The sequence below is a fragment of the Phocoena sinus genome, chromosome 9 (genome assembly GCF_008692025.1).
Source record: "Phocoena sinus isolate mPhoSin1 chromosome 9, mPhoSin1.pri, whole genome shotgun sequence".
NCBI lineage: Eukaryota > Metazoa > Chordata > Mammalia > Artiodactyla > Phocoenidae > Phocoena > Phocoena sinus.
The window spans coordinates 86,797,363-86,818,694 of NC_045771.1; the positions used below are offsets into that span (position 1 = coordinate 86,797,363).

General features: G+C 39.3%; 2 protein-coding genes across 2 annotated transcripts in view; one reads left to right on the forward strand and one right to left on the reverse strand.

Annotated features, from left to right (window-relative positions):
* The window catches only part of FBXL13 (F-box and leucine rich repeat protein 13), a 185,494-nt gene that overhangs the window by 59,587 nt on the left and 104,575 nt on the right, over positions 1-21,332 (reverse strand).
* Positions 1-21,332, forward strand: part of LRRC17 (leucine rich repeat containing 17) — a 101,559-nt gene that overhangs the window by 48,356 nt on the left and 31,871 nt on the right. The window contains exon 2 of the mRNA XM_032643035.1: positions 11,383-11,463. The gene's annotated coding sequence lies outside the window, so the exon portion shown is untranslated. The remainder of the gene's footprint in view (positions 1-11,382; positions 11,464-21,332) is intronic.

Sequence of the window (21,332 nt, forward strand, 5' to 3'; positions counted from 1 at the left end):
TGTTGTGTTAATTTCTGCTGTACAGCAAAGTGATTCAGTTATACATACATATATATACTCTTTTTCATATTCTTTTCCATTATGGTTTATCACAGGATATTGAATATAATAGTTCCCTGTGCTATATAGTAGGACCTTGTTTATCCATCCTATATATACTAGTTTGCATCTGCTAATCCCAAACTCACGATCAAAAATTCAATTTTTAATGCATGTGTATGAGTATTATTTAACTTGTGTAGCCTGATTTCATTATTTAAATTGTATAGCTTAATTTTTATTACTTAACTTGTGTACCTTTGTGAGAACTCATGTTTTTCAGCACTGTGAGCGTTCTCACAGAGTACATGTGATTATACCATGTTGTGAAAGGTCTTAGCTCACAACTGACTCCTCACACATAAAGACATACTATAAAATGGCTGGAGGTGGAAACAGTAGAAGAAGAGACAGGCTATTCTAAGGAGGTTGGACTTCTATAGACCGAGGTAGACCCAGGAGATAAGGAAATGGAGACTCAGGTCTCTTGATCAATTTTCTCCAGATTACAAATTGATCAGGCAAGAACACAGGTGTGCAAACTCTTAATCCAGTACTCCTTCTGATTAACATTCTTCAACAATAACATCCAGTTCAAATGTTCCATTCCAGCTTCCATAGTTCTTCAAACCTAGTCACTCCAGCCAGAAAGACATCCAACTTCTTCAATACTCAGCGGACCTCTCTGCTCTTTGTCTGATCTTGTTAACCTTTCCCTGCCCCTTTCTCTTTTCATCTAATCAAGGCTTAACTATTCCTCAAGTTCCAATGACTCCAGCCCTATTCTGCTACCTTCCTTCTCTTTCCCTTACAGGTCTATAAGTATTTTAGCCTATAACTTTCCTATAATCTGTGCATATCTTATTTCCCCCAAGGAGATGATCTTATACTCTTTTTTTAAATTTCTTACTGTGTTGGATAACTATTAGGGGATGAATAAATTAAATTTAGGAGTAAGACAAAGTCAGGCAAAGAGTACAGAATTTGGCTGAAGACAAGATTGAAAATGATTCCAAGCTGAAAGTAAAGCACAAGCAAAGGCAAAGCAGTGGAAGCCCTGGGCTTAAATGAAGTGGCAAGATCACCCTTGGGATGAATAAGAAACCTTAGTAGGTAAAGAGGGAAGGAAAACTAATGGAAGACCCATAAGGCAAAATTACATATTTCACATTGTACTGCCATGGATTCTTGAATAAGTTTTCCATAAATATTCCCAGAGAAAAGTCCAGGGGAGATGAATTAACATTATAAATCTGGAGAACAGAGGAGGGGGAAAGAATGCTGGGCTTGGAGTCAGCAGAGCTGGGTTTGAGTCTGGCACTGCCTCTTTCTCACTTCCAACAAAAGGTAACTCAACCTCTCTGATGCTTTATAGATGTTTTCTCATCTATAAAATGGATATAATAATACTTATTTTAGGAGTTTATTGAGAAAACAAATAGAGTAATGTATATAAAAGTGATTAGTTAGCACAATATCTGGCATGTGCTTTGAGAACCAGTTTTCCTGTTATTGTTCTTCTGGGCACATTGTGAGCCCACAGAAAAATAAAGGTTCAAGTACTAGAGGTAGAGGGCCTTGAAAGATCATTCTAGTCCATCCCTCACATTGTAAACATAAAGAAAAGGTATTTAGAGAAATTGTGTGATTTGAGAACAGCTTCCTTATCTATTCCTCACTGTGCATCCCCAGTGCTAGACACAGTGTCAGACACAGAGTGGCTGCTCCGTAAGCGCTGAATGAACGAAAGAATGTTCCTGAGTCACGCCGTGACTGCCGCTCTCCACCGCAGAGCCAAGGATAGAGTCTATTTCTCCCATTGTGACTCACAACTCCAGGGATGGAAACAGTTGTTTTTCACAACACTTCTAAATTCCTCCCCTTTATCTCAGCTCTAGTCTATTACCCTAACACTAGCCTCTCCAATAATGGCTTCCCCAAAACAAGCGAAAAACTTTTTCTGTCTTGCTTTCTCAGAAACATGCTCATGAGAAGATTCCTGAACAAGGAGAAAAAATGAGAGCAGTAATCAGCCACAGCTGAGTGGTTCCTTGCAATGCAGCCAAAAACTGGGTGCTATCAACCAATAAGATTGTATACAGAAAAGGGGGGTCAGGGAGACCTCTGAGAAAAGCTTTTTAGTTTTGTCCTGGCATGAAACGCTTAGTTCTCTACACAGTTTATTTTAGAATATCCAAAGAGTTGCTTGGCTAATATTTCATGACTCAAGTATTCCTGCCAGAATCCTTTAGGGTAACCAACTATTAGTTGTCCTTTCTCTTCACTGAAAGAATGGTGATATAAGCCTGAAATTAAAGATTCATCTCTAGGAGGAAAAAGCAAAATATTTTACCACGTTCAAATACCGGGTTTCACCACAGCTGGTATCTGTGCATTTTCTGTATAGTATTCTTACAAAACTTGGGATCTAATATCTTGTTGTTTAGTTTTGAGGTGATTTGGGCTTCAATTTGGGCACCAACTGGAGCCCTGCCACTCTGCTATTTTCTGGTTTAAGTTCCCAATGATTTAGGAACTTGGGGAAGTTGGCCACACCAGTGGTGTTCCAGTCTCAAGTCCCAGCAGACTGCTACCGCTGCTATTGGGGGCAGAGAAACCTTAGTGATCACAGGGAAATTCTCTCCATCTGCCTCGTGTGTCTCAACCCATCAGCACAACAGGACACAGCTGTCTGTGTGGGAAATGAACTATCAGTGAACCATACAAAATGAAGACCAGAGTGCTGTGCATCAAGGTCTAGCTCAGATCCCTCCTAGCCACTCCAAAGTGGTAAAAAGAAGGAAGAGACTTACCTCAGTGAGGATAGCATCTTACCAAGCTCCCAGTTTCCACTTCTTAACAACAGTGTCTTTGAATCAGTTAGCTCAACAGCACAGAAAAGAGGTATATATAGGGCCAGACCCTCTATGACAGCTAGAAATATCCATCTTAGGTAGACATGGCCCACATTGTGTTCCTGTACCATTTCCAGCTGTTTCTCTCATTTTAACCAGCACTGCAGCCAGTGACTAGCATGTAATGTGATGACTTTAGTCATATCCATATATCCTTCATGACTTCTTGGTGACCTCAGAGAAGCGTGGCTTAGCAAGTAGAATGAATTGTTGGAGAGAAAGACAAAGATTTCTCCCAAAGCATTATGGAATATTATGTTTTATTGCATTCAAATGTGCCACAAGCTTCAATAGGAACACTTCCCAGGATCTGTGTTAACAGGGCTTGACAGGCTTTCAAATATTGTGTCCTCTGTGGTGACAGGAAGAGAGGTCTAATTATTATCCCTGCCAATCTCTCTCTTTGGATGATGCTGTACTTTCCAGTCTATACATTCTTCATGGCCACCCCCTCCTCTATGTTCACTAATGCACTTCTCCCAGGTAGCCCTGGAAGAAGCTTCAGATAGAGCTGTCTCTTTGTCTTATATCTCAGAGCACCAATGACCAGAGCCCTCACTTTGCATTTTGCATCTTCTGCTTATATGCACATATGTAATATCTATGCACATGTCTAATATCCCTGCCAAGGAAAATGAACAGCATCTTATCCATCATATCCTTTACAGTACAGCACCATGCTTAGCGCAAAGTATGATGCAACAACCGCTTGTTCATAGACCAAGTAGTTGTCAAATAAGTTGTTTGTAGAATGTAAATTTGTAGTTCCAAAGTGTGTGTGGGGGTGGAGCATAGTCAATACAGTCATTTGTTAAAGATTGCCATATATATCTAAAAACACTGAACAGCCAAACAAGAAAAAAAGTTTCATTTTCCAATGTGAGTAAGGAACTAGAACACAAGATTAGTAAAGCCTGTGGATGCCAGGAAGGCAAGCATGCGTGCCAACTCAGCATGTACTCACCGCGCAATGACTCAGAGCTGCGATCTGCAGAAGCAGGCTGACCCTTCCTAAACTTTACCATTCTTTTCTAGAGTATACTATGTTGTTCTCTTCCTCACCCACTGGCCAAATTACTTATAGCTTCCCCTGTATTATAATGGAGCTTTATCCCCTTCTTTTTTTTAAGATTTTTTTTATGTGGACCATTTTTAAAGTCTTTATTGAATTTGTTACAATATTGCTTCTGTTTTTTATGTTTTAGTTTTTTTGGCTGCGAGGCATGTGGGATCTTAGCTCCCCGACCAGGGATCAAATCCTCACCCCCTACACTGGAAGGCGAAGTATTAACCACCAGACCACCAGGGAAGTCCCTATCTCTTTTTTAACCAAGAGAATCACAACTATGATACGTTATTTTTACAACACAATGATCCATAGAGCTACTTGGTTCGTCTAGATTTATTGAGCTAGATGGTGGCTTTACAGCTACAATCCTAACTATGGGCTTCACTCAGGTCCAAAGACCTAAGTAGAGTTTTATGAGCAGTTCATGAAATTCTGTGTGTAGGTCATTTCCTATGATAGGGAGCAGAGGAGAAGCTAAAATAAGTATGGTTTTTCAGAAAGCATTAAAATTTTTTTCAAACCTTTTCTCCAGAGAGGTGAATATGACTAGTCCCCTGAGACTCATCATTTTGTCATCTGATTCTTCAAGATCTAAAAATTGTTTCCAGATGTTTTATTTTTTTACTACTTAATGTAATAAACATCCTTATACATTTTGGCTACAAAGAGATTGCATTAATCTATGGATGCTAAACGATAGGTGTTTGTTATATTTCTTTATATTTTATTTTCAGTATGGCTAGTATAAAGTTATATTCAAAGTAATAATAACAACCATTTAAATTTCCATGAGTCCTGTCTACAAGAAACGTTAAAAGATGTTAATAAATTCTTCTATTTATTTTTCCCAATGCGGGTTGAAGTGCGATTCAAAAAGGACACAAAGCATTCCTTTAACAGGGAAACTCAAGCACAAGAACTGACCCAGAAAAGCAGAAATTGCACTGTGACTTTTCTGATTCATGGCTGCTTTTCCACTAGAACCCCTCCTTACTGATGACACTTAAGACCACATAACATTTTTTTCAAATACGAAATGCAGCAATAATTTTTTACCATACACAGTATATAGCACTTTATAGTTTTACAGATGATAGTCTAGTGGTTAAGAGCCTGGTCTTCAGAATTAGGTGGATCAAGGTTCTAATCTTGACCCGGACATTTTCTATGTGACCTTAGGCAAGTTACTTACTCTGTCTTAGCATCATTTTCAGTGGTGTGTGGAGCCAGCTTATACTAGCTTGCAAGAGCAGACTGTTAAAATTTTAGGAACTATGGAAGCCAGTTGTTAAACACAGCTAGTTAAAAGATTAAATCATATAAACTTAAAATTAAATAAACAATATTAACAAGTGTAGTGAATACCCAAACTCATGACCTTCTAATTATTTTACCATGTTACCATTATCTATGCTCTTGAAGATATGTATGTTTATTATATCTGTATGGTGACAGTATTACATAAGGCACATTTCTTCCTATCTCTCTGTTCAGTGACCTCTTGTTGTTAGCTTGAAATAGGCCATGGTGGGAGTTTTTACACCATGGAAGTCAACAACCACTGTAACTCAGGGATTTGCGTGTTCCTATCCAGTTGTTAGATGTTTACCAACAGACCAGTGTTCAGTTTCCACATCTCAAAAATGGGAATAGTGATACTGACCTCATGTAGTTATTTATAAATATTAAATGAGATAATAAATGTAAAACACTTTCTTCAGCATATAGCTCGTAGCCAATACCCAACAAATGGTAGCAGTTATTATTGCCATCCATTAAAATATAGAATAAGGAAAAATGTAATCAAATAAATATTAAATGAATTATAATTTTGAATTTGGCTGTTACCAAGTTATTTTGGTACATAACCTGTTTATTCACAACTGGTTTAGCTGGTCACATAACTTTTATTGTTCCATTTACCTCCTGCTGATAAACTACCAAATCTGTACCTCCACTCCCAGCTCTGCTCCAAGGACCAGACTTCCACTTTCAATTAGTTCTTGTCATTGACAACCAGGTATATCACAGGAACCTCAAATTCAGCTTTTCCAAAATACCATTCATCATTCTCTTCCCCCAGTCTTACTCCTTCTTTAGTTATCTTGGTTAGTCATCATACAGAAACACAAAATCCTAAAGCTGAAAAAGATCTCAGAGATCATCTAGCTAACCTAGCCATTCTACAGAAGAGAGAACTGAAGCAGAAAAAGCAAGTAAATGTCCAGGTTTGCACAAGTGCTTAGTGGCATAGCAAGGACTAGATCCTGAGTCTCTTAACTTCAGTTTGGGGCTCCTTTCACCATCCCACTGCCTTCTGCTGTATGAGAAAGAGAGTGAGAGAGGTTGCTCTGCTTATGCAGTCTCTGTTCCATTTGGCTAATACATTCATCCCCGGATGTGCCTCCGTGGCTTTCTCCCACCTCCACCACAAACCCCAGGGGTGAATAAGTAAGACCTTCCATGATCTTTGCCTCTCTGAAAGGGGAGGTTGGAATTTATGTAGCCTAGAGAGAACTAAAATGACCTTAGAATCTTCCAGTTTGCAGTTTACACAGTGTACCTTTAGGATTCGTGGTTCCCAGAGAGATTTAATAGTACAGGAATTACTGATAAACCATTATTACTATATTGAGTATTCCAATCATTTGAACATCTCTGGGATGCTGTCCCTTTTCATTTCTGTTGACTTGTGTAGTAACTGAAAAATAATTGATGAAAACATACTTTCACTTTAGTATTTTGTAGTTTCCTAGGCTCTTTTCTCCCTGTAAATTGAAAGAAATGTCAGACCCAACTCTTACCAAGAAAAGATCATCAGACCTTGCTGTAGCAAGTTGCCAACTTCTCAGATACCTAACAAGCCTCCTGAGCTTCCACCTGAAGAACCTGGCTAGCCATACCCTGAAACTGGCTGCAGTTTCATTCATTCATTCATGAAACATTGATCAAAGTCCTACTATGTGCCAGGTATTTATTATGCACTGAGGATACAGATACAGATCAATAAGGCACCATCCTGACCATCAAGGAGCTCACAGTGGGGCAGAGAGCAGACAAATAAGCAGACCATCAAATACATAGAGAATGCTTAGTGGAAGTGGAATAAAGGGATCTTAACCCAACTTGGGTTAGGGGAAATGAGGGGTCAGCAAGGGGTTCCTAGAGAACGCTGTGATTGAGCAGAGCCTCAAAGGTATGTGAAAGTTAACCTGGTGAATGGGAGAAAGGGAAAGTATGAGGGTGTTTAGTCAGAGGGCAAAAAGTGAGCCTAATGGAAGTACTCAGGCTGGAAATGAAGAGCACGGGAACGGAGAGGCAGAAACTGTTGTAAGCTCTCTTGCTCTCTGGTTTAACTTAAATCTTAAATCTGAACATGTAAATCTGCACCTTGGCCCAAACTCCCCACTCTTCATCTGGCTCCTTTTCCCACTCCATGTTCAGAGTTACTGGTTTCTGGGCACTTGGGTTTCAATCAGAGGTTGGCTTCAGCCTAGCCATCCTTCCCAGCATAGCTGTGATTATTCCATGCCTAGCTATAACCCACTGCTAAACACAATTGGAGATACATGAATCTGTAGGAAAAGTGGCTACCCAAAGGCAATATCAACATGAGAACCCTTGGAGTTACACACAAACAGAGCAGAGGGTAAAGGAAAAGCATAACCAGGAATCACTGCCCTCCTAATTGGCACTTTCTCATGTACATGTAAGATAGACTTATCCTTTCCATTAAAACTCTTAATCCTACCCGTATTTTCTTCTTTGAGATTCTGAAAGAAACAAGATCATATGTTAGAGAGCTCTGATATGAACATGGAACTAATATGGATCTCTTTGGAGCATTTTAGCTGATGCATTTTTATCCACTTATTCATTCATTTGGGGGTATGTGAGAAAGACTTAAAGGAGCTGAGAAAGCCATACAGGTAGCTGCAGAAAGAGTGTTCCCGGCAAGGAAAACAGCCAGTGCAAAAAACCCGAAGGCAAGAGCTTGTGTGTTGAAAGAACATCAAGGAAGCCAGTGTGGCTGGAGCAGAGTTGGTAAGAGGAAGAGTAGTAGGAAGTGATGTCAGAGAGACAATTAGGGAAGGAGGCAGATTATATGGGATCCTGAAGGTCCTTCCAAGGCTTTTGTTTTATTGAGTAAATAGGAAGACTTGCCAGGTATTTGAACTGAGGCAGAACATTGACTTGGGTTTTCAAAAGACCATTCTAGATGCTGCTGTGTTGAGAGGAAACTTAGAGGTTGAAGTGAAAGCACAGAGACCAGTTAGGAAGCTATCACAATAATCCAGGCAAGAGATGATGGTGACCTGAACTTGGGTAGTAACTGTGAAAATGGTGAGGAGTGGTCAGATCCTGGAGAGATTCTGAAGTAATAGTCAACTGGACTTCCTGACAGAGTGCATGTGGAGTGTGAGAGAAAAGTCAAGAATATTGTATTAGTTGGCTAGGTCTGCTGTAACTAAGTACCACAAACTGGTGGCTTAAACAACAGAAATTTGTTGTCCAACAGTTCTGGAGGCCAAAAGGTCCAAGATCACAGTGTTAGCGGGGTTGGTGGAAGGATATGGTTCAGGCCTCTGTCATTCGTTTGTAGATGGCTATCTTCATGTTTACATGGCGCTTTCCATGTAAATGCATGTGTTGGTGTCCAAATTTCCCCTTTTTGTAAGGACATCAGTCACATTGGATTAGGGCCCACCCTAATGATCTCATCTTAACTAATTACATCTGTAATGACTTTATTTCCAAACAAGGTCACATTCTAAGATACCAGGGGTTAGGAATTCAACATATTAATTTGGAGCAGATACAATTCAGTCTGTAACAGATGACTCCAAGACTTTTGGCCTAAGCAGCTGTAAACATGGAGCTGTCATTAACTGAGATAGGAAAGGCCAAAGGTGGAGCAAGGAGTTAACATTTTCGAGCAGGGATTTTTTTTTTTTTTTTAAGATTTTAAGAGTCTAGGGACTTCGCTCATGGTCCAGTGGTAAAGAATCCGCCTTGCAATTCAGGGGACGCAGGTTTGATCCCTGGTCAGGGAAGTTAGATCCCACGTGCCGCGGGGCAACTAAGCCTGCGTGCCACGACTGCTGAGCTTGCGTGCCTCAACTAGAGCCCTCGTGCTGCAACTAAGACCCGATGCAGCCAAAAATAAATAAAATAAATGAATAAATTTTTAAAAAGATATGAGTCTAAAATTCGAGAGAGAACTCTGGGTTGAAGATATATATTATCTATCATATATATGTGTCTGTGTATGTATACATAATATGTGTATATGTATATATATGTACATGCATATATACATATATTACTTCTCTCTATATATAACATATATAAGTACTCCTGTATACATATATACTCCTATAAACACATATACATGCACATGTATATATGCATATATAAACATACTCCTGTGTGCATACATTACATATATATGTATGTGTATATACGTATGTGAGCATATATTTGTGTGTATATTATGCATATACATATGTAATGATTTTATATATACATTATATATATTTTACATATATACATATATGAGTGTTTGTTGTTGGGTTTTTTTGGCATAATTTTAGATTTATAGAAAATTTTCAAAGGTAATACAGAGATTTCCCACATACCCCTTACCCAGCTTCTCCTGATGCTAACATCTAAAATAACCATGGTACATTTGTCAAAACTAAAAAATTAACATTGTTACAGTGCTATTAACTAAACTACAAATTCTATTCCTGTTTCACCAGTTTTTCTATAATGTCTTTTTTCCTGTTCTAGGATCTAGTCCAGGATACCATATTACATTTAAAAATTTCTAATTGACATGTGTTGAATTTTTGACATCAGATGGTACAAAACTAGATACAGTCCAGAATTTATATATGATATAAAGCAAGGATTAGCATTCTCTGAGGCCTGTATATTAAAGATTTCTATGATTATGAGGGCTGGTTGACTGCAGAATATTTCCTTCCCTTCCGCTTTTAAGTCACTGTCCATTGCCATACTCTGTAGCCCCAGTAAAAGAACAGGAAATAAAACCATATATCCTACTTTTGAGACGCTAGTGACCTCTGGTCTGAAGACATGCATGGCACAGACCAGTGTCCTCTAAAGAAAGAGGGAAGGTCAAATTGACCACAAGCCAGAGCTGACAGATCACGTGAGAATGAGGGGTTTGTCTGGATATTCACTACTCAGTCTTCTGCTCTCATTGGAACTGCAGATCTTGGCTTTGTAGAGCCCGTGGCAACAGTTTTCAGCTAGGGTGCTTCTGGAATTCTCACTACCCACTTTCAGTAGGGCACAGCCATGTTGTCATAAGAGGACCCGAGACACCCACATGAACAGATTCGTTGGTATTGTAGAGTGTCTCTGGGGGAGCACCTCAGACAGGAAGTGGAAAGTCAGACCTTACATTCTGGTCAGGAACCTGTCCTCTGAGCCTTCTCCCAGTGATGGCTGTGTTCCTGATGCTGAGTGCTGCAGCAGAGGTTGCTGGAAGCAGGTGGCTAATTCTGTATGGGTTTCCAGGCTTGTCTGAAGGAGGGGTCCCTGAGGACAGGAGGCTGATGGCTCATCTCTCACCACAGTTTGTCTAGTCAGGGATTCAGTTCCCTGACTCCAGCTCTGGTGATAGTATACTGAAATTCCACACCTTCGCCTTACTCTTTTCTGCTAACTCTGCTCATAGCAGTTCACACACTTCCTTTGACTGGCTAGGAAGGCAGAGAAGAAGGAAGCCACTGCCGAAAAAGGTCAACCTGAGCCATACAGAGAACAGAAAATGAGTATAGATAAAGGAAAATTGTTCTGCTGCTGGAAGGCAGTTGAGGATGATGACATTATTATTGGACTATCTTTATTGTACCTAGATGCTGTTAATACCTTTTTCACACTGTTGTTGATGGTAATTGTTGGTCTTTCATCTCTATTTTGCTGTGATAGATCTTTTTTTTTTTTTTTTTTTTTGCGGTACACGGTCCTCTCACTGCCGTGGCCTCTTCCGTTGCGGAGCACAGGCTCCGGACGCGCAGGCCCAGCGGCCATGGCTCACGGGCCCAGCCGTTCTGCGGCATGTGGGATCTTCCCGGACCGGGGCACGAACCCGCGTCCCCTGCATCGGCAGGTGGACTCTCAACCACTGCGCCACCAGGGAAGCCCTGTGATAGCTCTTTACTGGAGTTCTTTTTCTTGATTTAATGTAAGAACGCCTTTGAGTTTCCACTCCAACATTTTTTTTCTTTTTTACACAGAGGAGTTTCTTCCTATTTCTTCTTTATTAGAACCTGTCTTCCCAAAGCCTCCTGCTTACTGATCCAGTGGTCTTCCCTTTCTCTGTAGATGTCTTGTGGCAAGAAGGGAAGGCCTCCGGAGCGGTGTACAGTAGTGAGAAGGAGCTCACTGAACGAACTCCTTGTGAAGGTGAGTGAGTGCTCAGTACTTGAAGGGAGTGTGTGGCCCTGCCACTTTAGATTACATTTTTTTCTCCTTATTTTTGTAATTAAAAAAAATTACTTAATGAAAGTTCATTGTTAAAATAAAACTAAAGAGGTTTAGAAAGTGTCTCTTTACCCAGACATAGGCGAATATGCGTAATATTGTCAAAGACATCTTCAATCTGTAAAAAAGTAAAATGTTACTTATGTTTCCAGGCTTCATAGACGCCCTGTGTAGAAGGCAGATTTAGGGAAGGTAGTCCATCATTTGAGATTTTTAATGACAAGATATATTTTGTTGGATCAGAAGAGACAAAGGATGGAAACTGGATCATAATTTCCTGTACTACCTGAGTCTCAAATCACATGACCTGAGAATGAGCAGTGGTCTCAATTATAATTCAAATAATTCTCATTTTTTGTTGACTTTAAAATTGCCTTTAGCTTTTTCCATTTCTAATCAGATTTATTTTTTAAACCCCACTTCGTCATATAAAATTGGCATTGGACTGCTGGTCTCTAAGTTCTTTGTGTTTTTTTTGTTTTTTTTTTAATTTTATTTATTTATTTATTTATGGCTGTGTTGGGTCTTTGTTTCTGTGCGAGGGCTTTCTCTAGTTGCGGCACGTGGGGGCCACTCCTCATCGCGGTGCGCGGGCCTTTCACTATCGCAGCCTCTCTTGTTGCAGAGCACAGGCTCCAGACGCACAGGCTCAGTAATTGTGGCTCATGGGGCTAGTTGCTCCACGGCAATGTGGGATCTTCCCAGACCAGGGCTCGAACCCACGTCCCCTGCACCGGCAGGCAGATTCTCAACCACTGCGCCACCAGGGAAGCCCAGGTCTTTGTGTTTGATTATTGTAACTATGAAACTGCCCATACCTTACTAAATATTATAGGTTTTGCTCAGCTCTATCTTGACATAATACCCGACCTTACTTCTATGCTTAAGAATCTTTCAACCATTCCTGTTATTTTCCCACATGAACACTAACTACTGCCTTTTCTCTTTACAGAGTACACCTTACTCCTATGTTGTTTTCCTTTCCTTCCTGTTCTTAATCATGAATTCCTATTCATGTCTCAAGGTTCCACTCAACAGATAACCTCCAGATCACTCAGGATGTTCATTATTCCCTCTTTAAGGCTCCTTACCCTCATGTACATATGTACATCTGGTATCGCACTTAAAATAGTTGTTCCAGACACTCTACTAAGTGGTTCACGTGCATTATCTTATTTACTTATGGCTAGAACCCCATCAGGTAGGTACTATGATTATCCCCTTTAGCATAGGTGGAAACTGAGCCTTAGAGAGGTTATTTGACCTAAGAATACACAGCTAGAAGTGATAGGTAAAGCTAAGATTTCAAACTGGGTCTGTTTGGTGTTTTAGTCTGTGCTTTTAACCACATTTATACTTCCTCTCTTACCACATTGTAAAATAATTTTTATGCCTGTCTGTCTCCTCCACTGTATTTTGATCTTCTTTAGATTAGGGAACATGTCTTACCATTTTTCCAGTTTCTATTGTTGTGTCTGATACCTAGAACCTTTTGTTTGTTGCGTGATTCTTTTTTTTATATGAGTGTTTGTTGTTGTAGGTGATATTTAAAGCCATGATCTAAGTGACATCACCAAGTGCGTGATGAGAAGAAAAGTAGACCAAAAACTGAACCTTGGGGCTCTCTATGATTAAGAGATTAAGGGGTTCGAGAGAAGAGGTGACTGAGGCACCTTTAGAAACATTGTCAGAAATAAGAGAAAGAGCCAGAGCTATAGCACAATATCATTTATGAGGATTAAAATCCACACACAGAACCACAATATAAGAATGCAAGAATACATTGATATATATATATATATATATATATTAATATATTCCTTTTTGTTGCTAGAGAAAGACTTTTATGTTTTGCTCATTTTTTAAATTGAAGTATAGTTGAATTACAATATTGTGTTAGTTTCAGGTATACAGCATAGTGACTCAGTTTTTTTGCAGATTATATTCCATTATAGGTTATTATAAGGTATTGGGTATAATCCCCTGTGCTATACAGTAAATCCTTGTTGCTTATCTATTTTATGTATAGTAGTTTGTATCTGTTAATCCCATACTCCTAATTTGTCCCTCCCCCTCCCCTTCCCCTTATGTAACCATAAATTTGTTTTCTGTGTCTGTGACCCTGTTTCTCTTTTGTATATACATTCGTTCGTATTATTTTTTAGATTCATATCATATGTCATATCATATAGATTTGTCTTTCACTGTCTGACTTATTTCACTAAGCATAATATTCTCTAGGTCCATCCACATCGCTGCAAATGACAATATTTCCTTTTTTATGGCTGAGTAATATTCCTTTGTGTATGTTTGTGTGTATATATATTTGTGTGTATGTGATATATATGTGTGTAAATATATATATACACACAACAGATGATTGGCTTAAGAAAATGTGAGATATATATATATATATCTCATCTGTTGATGGGCACTTGGGTTGCTTCTGTGTCTTGACTATTAAATAGTGCTGCTGTGATCATTGGGGTACAAGTATCTTTTCAAATGAAAGTTTTAAGAATATATTTGTATATGGAACCACATAAAACAAATTAGAGGGTTTGCTTGTGTAGAGAAAGGGGAACATGAGTGGGAAATGTAGATAAAAGGGAATAAATAAAACAAGAGATCAGCCTTGCCTGGAATGATGATGAAAGTGTGCCATGAATTGAGGAGTGTGATTAAATCTGTTCCTGGTACCTGAGTTCCAAAATAAGTAAAATAAAATAAATCTAGTATGAAATAAAATAGAAATCCCTGGTTATGTTTCTTCCCTTGAGTACTTTTCCTCTCCTGAAAAATACCGCAGAGAACACACAATATTTTTAAACCTCTCTTCTTATTTTCTTTTAGTGAAAGTAGTCACCAGTGATGGATTCTAAATGTTTGATTAAAATAGTTGAAAAGAGGGAAGTTTAATGAAACCTGCTTGCTATGGAAGTGAATATAAGATGACTTAAATACTTACTGCTCATTTCTGAGAAGGGAAGAGTACTCATCAGCATAGAAGCCCACTCTAGGTTTGAATGTTGTTCTCCTACCTCTCCCGTACTGCACTCTAACAATAGTGTTGCTATGAAAATAAATTATTTGGGTAAATGTAGGGAGTAAGTATGTAGCGCCACAGCATTAGCTTTCCTGCAGAAATCACATCCTCATGAGTTTTCTAAATCGTAATCATTAGGATTGACACAGCCAATTTAGGAAACTAACGATGATATCAACAAAAGCCAAACATACACATACTTCACACCCAGCCCATTTGATTCCTATGTGTATACTCAACAGAAACACATTCTGTGTTCACCAAAGGACATGTATATAGCACTTTGCGCACTTTCCTATATATTATACTTACCCTCAAAAAAGTCATTAGGGAATGCCTTTGCTCAGTATGTCCCAGCTGTCGGTGCCAGCAAAACAGGAAGCAGATTTAATCAGGTTTCTTGGGTGTTAAGGATTGCTTTGTGGTCAGTCACAGGCATGCTCAAAACAACAAATTCAGGTACATGGTAGAATACAAGCATGTGAAGAGCTATGAGAAACCTTCACAACTTCCTCTCTTGGGCCTTAGTTTTTTCCTTGAGAAAGGCTTTCCATCAAAGTATTCAATACCCCAACTAAAAGCTAAATAGGAATCACATCCTCAACAGTTGTACCAGTCAGCTTCCTTGAGTCACAATGACCCAACATAAACTAGCGTAGGTAAAAAGGGAATTAGTGGTATCTTTAACTGAAAGTCCATCTAAGCAAAAAGATACGATCTCTCCTTCTCAAACACAGCATCTCTCCCTCTTGAAGGTCAGCTTCTTTGTGAGGACTTTATTCTTTCCCATTGCAGACAAATTTCCTCCATGTTCCTGAGCAAGAGAACCACAAACCAGCCTAGACTTACACATTCCAGGCCCTGCAACCTCAGAAAAAACTGAATTTATTTTTCCCAACGTTGAGCACCTAAAAGAGTTCTGAATAGTTCTGCTAAGGTCATGCTCTTCCTGGAAAAATCATAGCCACTGCACATGGAATTTAGGAATGTCTAGGCCTGGGCCAAATGATAGCGGCCATTGGAAAATACTAATAGTAATCTAATAATAATAGCTAATGGTGGCTAAGCATTTACTATATGAAGCCATCATTCTAAGACTCTTATATGTATCAAATAATTTCATTCACATGACACACTTAGGAAGTTACTAGTATTTTCCCCATCTCATAGATAAGGAAAGTGAGGTATACAGAAAGCTTAGGTAACCTGCCCCAGTCCCATACCTAGCAAATAGCAAACTCAAGATTAAAATGCAGGTGCCCCAGAACCAATGCTTCCAATTACTGTGGTGTGTTGCTTTCAAGGTGCCACAACTGACAGCTCCCCAGAACCACAAGGGAAGGAAGAGGAGTGGTTCCTTGAAGCAGAGTATGAGATGCAAAGGAAAACTACCAACATCTCATACAGTGGTTCATTAGTTTCACTTATTTAACTAAACATTAATCCAAAAATTCAACAAATATCTGACAAATGTCTACCATGAGTTAGGTCACACATCATTCATTAGAGCACAGAAAAAGATGGATTCATTCATTGTCGTCAAATGTCTCCCAGATTATAGATGACAAAGGAGCACAGGAAAGAGTACCTTCTTTACGTGATAAAACCGTTTTGTCTCCAGAGTCTTTCCAAATTGTATTTAAACATGGTTTTTAAAAAATTATTTTATGGCATAAGGTTAGATTTTATAACTTTGAGTAAGTAGCAAATATAAAAGCAAACAAATTAAATTTGTTCAACTGATTCAGCCAGAATCATTTTGTTAAATGAATGTAGATTTTTTTTTCTTCTGAAACTACTATAATGAAAATGTTGCACTCAGGCTCTGAAGAACTTTTTTTAGAGAAATATACTAATAGGTTTTCTTTTTTTATCACCAACTGTGTCAGGCACTTAACTTACATTATCTCCAATATTCCCCAGTTTGAAAGAGATTTTTTAATTAATTTGAAAAATATTTTAACAGTGGCGGCCTGTTGGGATAAGAATGCTGTCATTCAACAGATATTTATTAAGTGCCTGTGTATGGTTTAACTTTGCCTGGTAATCAAAGAAATACAAATTGAAAATATAAAATATCATATTCAATGTCAAATTGGCAAAATTTTTTATATATAATATATTTATGAAGAGAACAAACTATTTTACATTTATGGTAAGTGTAAACTGACAATCTTTGTAGGGTATGGATGGCCTTAAAAATAACTATATCCTCTGGCCATTTCACTTCTAAAAATTTGTACCAAAAAATTACATAGACATATGCAAAGATATGGCTACAATAATTTTCCTCACAGGTTATTTATGATAGCAAAAAAAATGGTAGGCCAAAAAAAAAGAACTGTAGGCCAATAATGAATGGTTAAATACATATTGGTATTTTGATACAATGAAATACTATATAGCTATTAAAAGTAAGTTACAGGAAAAATATTTAATGGAATAAAGACATTCACTTTATAAAACATTAAATGAAAGATATGTGTACTATATAATCCATTTCAGTTTAAAAAAGTCTAGACAGGCATAGAATAAAGACTCTGAAATTCTAGTAGTGTTTATTATTTCTGGTGATGAATTTTCAGGTAATTTAAATTTTTTTCTCCTGTTTTTTTTTTAATTAATTAATTTACTTATTTATTTTTGGCTGTGTTGGGTCTTTGTTGCACACGGGCTTTCTCTAGTTGGGGCGAGCAGGGGCCACTCTTCGTTGTGGTGCACAGGCTTCTCTTGTTGCAGAGCACGGGCTCTAGGCACGCAGGCTTCAGTAGTTGTAGCATGTGGGCTCAGTAGTTGTGGCTCACGGGCTCTAGAGCACAGGCTCAGTAGTTGTGGCGCATGGGCTTAGTTGCTCCGCGGCATGTGGGATCTTCCTGGACAAGGGCTCGAACCCGTGTCCCCTGCAATGGCAGGTGGATTCTTAACCACTGCACCACCAGGGAAGTCCCTTTTTCTCCTTTTTTTCTTGTATTTTTCTGCATTTAGCATGTAATAAGAAAAAAAGCAGGTTTTTTTAAAGTGAAAAAAGAAAACTCAAAGTGGCAAGTATATGGGTAGAAATTTGCAGAGGATAGTGAGAGAGCTCGCTGGAGCAGCCCTATCCCAGTTCAGGCCACGTGTGAGCAGAGGCTTTTTCAAGGAGGAGAAACTGGGCAGAGGCATCACCTCAACCCCATCAAAGATGATGACATGCAGGGGAACATGCAAGTGCTGGTACTCATTAGGAAATCGGTCATATTACTTAGTGCACCCTACAGTGTTTATCCAATCCCATAAGAATGCAGAATATTTCTAAAACATATGTAATTGATTTTCACTTTTCTCTGTAGTTCTCCATCATCCACTCATTTATTTTTTCTAACAAATATGGATTCAAATTCTTTCACAATACTGTATACATCTTTCCTTTTTTGGGCAGCTGTGACTGCATTAACATTTAGCCCTTGACATAATTCATTTATGTTAATCCATAGCTTCCAAAAGACAGAGATGCTATTTGACTCATCATGGTGCCCAGTATGCAGCAGGCACTCAATAAACACCAGTGTAAAGCATTTCATTGTAAGCTTCTATTCTCAACTTTTTGTTTTATTAGGGCCTTTTTCCTTGATCAGATATACTAACACACGACTTCATAGTGCAAAATTCCAAACATAAGAAGAAAATACATTTTACTTTCCAAGGGAAGAGCCTGAAAAACCTGTGAATAGTCAACTTTCCTTCTTTGAAACCATTTTATACTGTCATATCAATGCAAGTAGGTCTGGAAGGGTGAAACTATCCTCACACCCAGAGCTAGGGAGGTAGATGGAGCCTCCTCAAAAGACTTAATAAGTCCCTCAGAAGCAGCGACATCCAAGATTCACTGATTCTCTGAAGTTACAGCAGCAGCCATTATTAAGATATCTGTGGTTCATAATGAGCCCATTTTTTATAAAGTTTCAAATGGTACAATTTCCAGTGCCTGACACCTAGGGTTAAATCTCTCGAGTAATTAAATTATTAAATGAACAAATGCAAATGGAAGACGGATGAACAAAAAAAAACAACATCATTTTGCATAATGATGTGAAATACTAATGTCACTGTGTTTTGAGACTTACAAATTAAGGGTCAGTTAGGAAAAGAAATCTATTCTTTAGAAATACATTCAGACCAAACTCAAATACCTACTGAGGCAGGCAGGCAATGCATTGAAGTGGTAGCAGTTCCAGAGTAAGTGCATGTGTGGACGTTACTGAGTGGAGGAGAGGGCGGCATACTGAGGAGAGGGCGCCATCTCAAGGGGGTGAGGCTGACTCAGCTCCAGCCTTTTGTTGCCATGTGGGAAAGCAGGCCCAATTTTGCTAGTTCTTCTGGTTTTTTAAGAAAAGCTTGAAGTCTAGATTTTTATTTGAAAACTCCAAAATTCCAAATGTTGGCTCAAAATTTAAAGACAGACTGTGTCTATATGTTTTGAATATATATCTAGCCAGAGGGTCATCAATTTGAAACCTCTCATTTTGACTTTAGTGTGTTTGAAAATATTTAACCTTAGGACATGTGTATGAGTGTTTGTGTGTCTGTGCATGTGTTGTATGTTTTTACTACAATAATTACCTGGTGGAAACTGAGAAGAACAAGGAGGTAAGTCACACTGTGCAGAGGGTTCGGAAGCACTGAGGTAAGCTAGGCACGACTGTATGTAAAATAGATAACTAATAAGGACCTACTGTATAGTACAGGGAACCCTACTCAGTACTCTGTAATGGCCTATATGAGAAAAGGATCTAAAAAAGAGCAGATATATCTATATGTATAACTGATTCACTTTGCTGGACAGCAGAAACGAACACAACATTGTAAATCAACTAAACTCCAATAAAAATTAATTTTAAAAAAAGTACTGGAGGGCTTCCCTGGTGGCGCAGTGGTTGAGAGTCCGCCTGCCAATGCAGGGGACGCGGGTTCGTGCCCCGGTCTGGGAGGATCCCACGTGCCGCGGAGCGGCTGGGCCCGTGAGCCATGGCCGGTGAGCCTGCGTGTCCGGACCCTGTGCTCCGCAACAGGAGAGGCCACAACAGTGAGAGGCCCGCGTACCGCAAAAAAAAAAAAAAAAAAAAAAAGTACTGGAGCATGTATCTTTAGGGGAGAGATTGATCAGTTAGATGTGTCAAGCACATTGAGTTATTTCTGAATTTGCAGGTATTCTTCCTTTGTGATTAGGCCTCTGTGTTTGCTAACTGACATCCATATGGAAGTTAGGCTCCCATCCTCCCACAGAGACTGGGAGATACTGATGCTCTCTCTCTTGATGATTACATATTAAAGGCTGGCTCCCAGGTCTTTGAGGAAAACATTCCTGGGTTGTAAAACTGGCAAGAAGCCTTTTAAGGGCTTTACATCTCAACGGGAGCAGAGAAAGAATGTACAGCCACAAGTTTTCTAAAGTAAACGCTCTAAGAAAAGGGAGGTCAGGGGTCCAGAGTCAAGAAGAAGCCTGTCTGAAGTTTTGTCCATCTGGAGGGAACATTAAGGCCATCTTGGCCACAGAGTGATGGTAGATGTTGATGCTTAGCAAGCCATATCGCAGTAAATTGGATGTTAAACAAATGCAACTTCTAGCCATTTCAGCCCTAGCTTAACGTCCCCCCGCTCCTTTCCCTTACATCCTCTTCACTGTGTGGTGTACCAGGAAACCATGATATGCCAGTAGTAGTGCTATGTAAGATTTCTGTCCATTCAAGAACTTGGAGGAGAAATCTGTTCTGTCCCTGTATTCCTTCCAGGGAATCTACCTGCTTATAACTGTACCAGTACCATGTGCTTTCACCAGCCGTGCAGCCCTGGGAGCCTTGGTCTTTTCATGTCTAAATGGGCATGATAAATACATACTGCACAGCATTTATATGAGCAGTAAATTTGATCTGTATGACAGTCAACATGGTGCCTGGCATATAGTAACAGTTCTCATTTGTGTTATTAGTCTCATAGAATGATGAACATTCTGTGACACAAATATCAATAAAATACACAGAGAGGTGAAAGAAAAGTTAAAAGAATCATGACTGAAATCAAACAAAACAGAGCAGAAGAAACTATCAAGGAGGTAGTAACTGCTTCCAAAGTGCCATGCCCTACCCTCCACAATTCCACACTCTTTTCTGCCCAGTTTTCCTTAGTCTTGTTCCTTCAAACTTAAATATTTCCCCATATAGACCTCAAATCGTCATGTTATTTAGCCCAAGGATATAATGCAGTTTTTAAAATCATAATCTTTGGGCTTCCCTGGTGGCGTGGTTAAGAATCTGCCTGCCAGTGCAGGGGACATGGGTTTGATCCCTGGCCCGGGAAGATCCCACATGCCACAGAGCAACTAAGCCCGTGTGCCACAACTACTGAGCCTGCACTCTAGAGCCCGCGTGCCACAACTACTGAAGCCTGTGCGCCACAACTACTGAAGCCCATGCGCCTAGAGCCCGTGCTCTGCAACAAGAGAAGCCACTGCAGTGAGAAGCCCGCGCACCACAACGAAGAGTAGCCCCCACTCACCGCAACTAGAGAAAGCCTGCGCACAACAACGAAGACCCAGCACAGCCAAAAATAAAAACAAATAAAAATAAATAAATAAAATCATAATCTTTGTGTATTTCCTTTCATGCATTTATCACTTGTAGTATCTTACCCAATACTATTTACTCTCTGAGGGCCCACATGAGAGCAAACTGACTCTTCAGGAAGTTCTTTGCAAATTCTCCCCACAAAA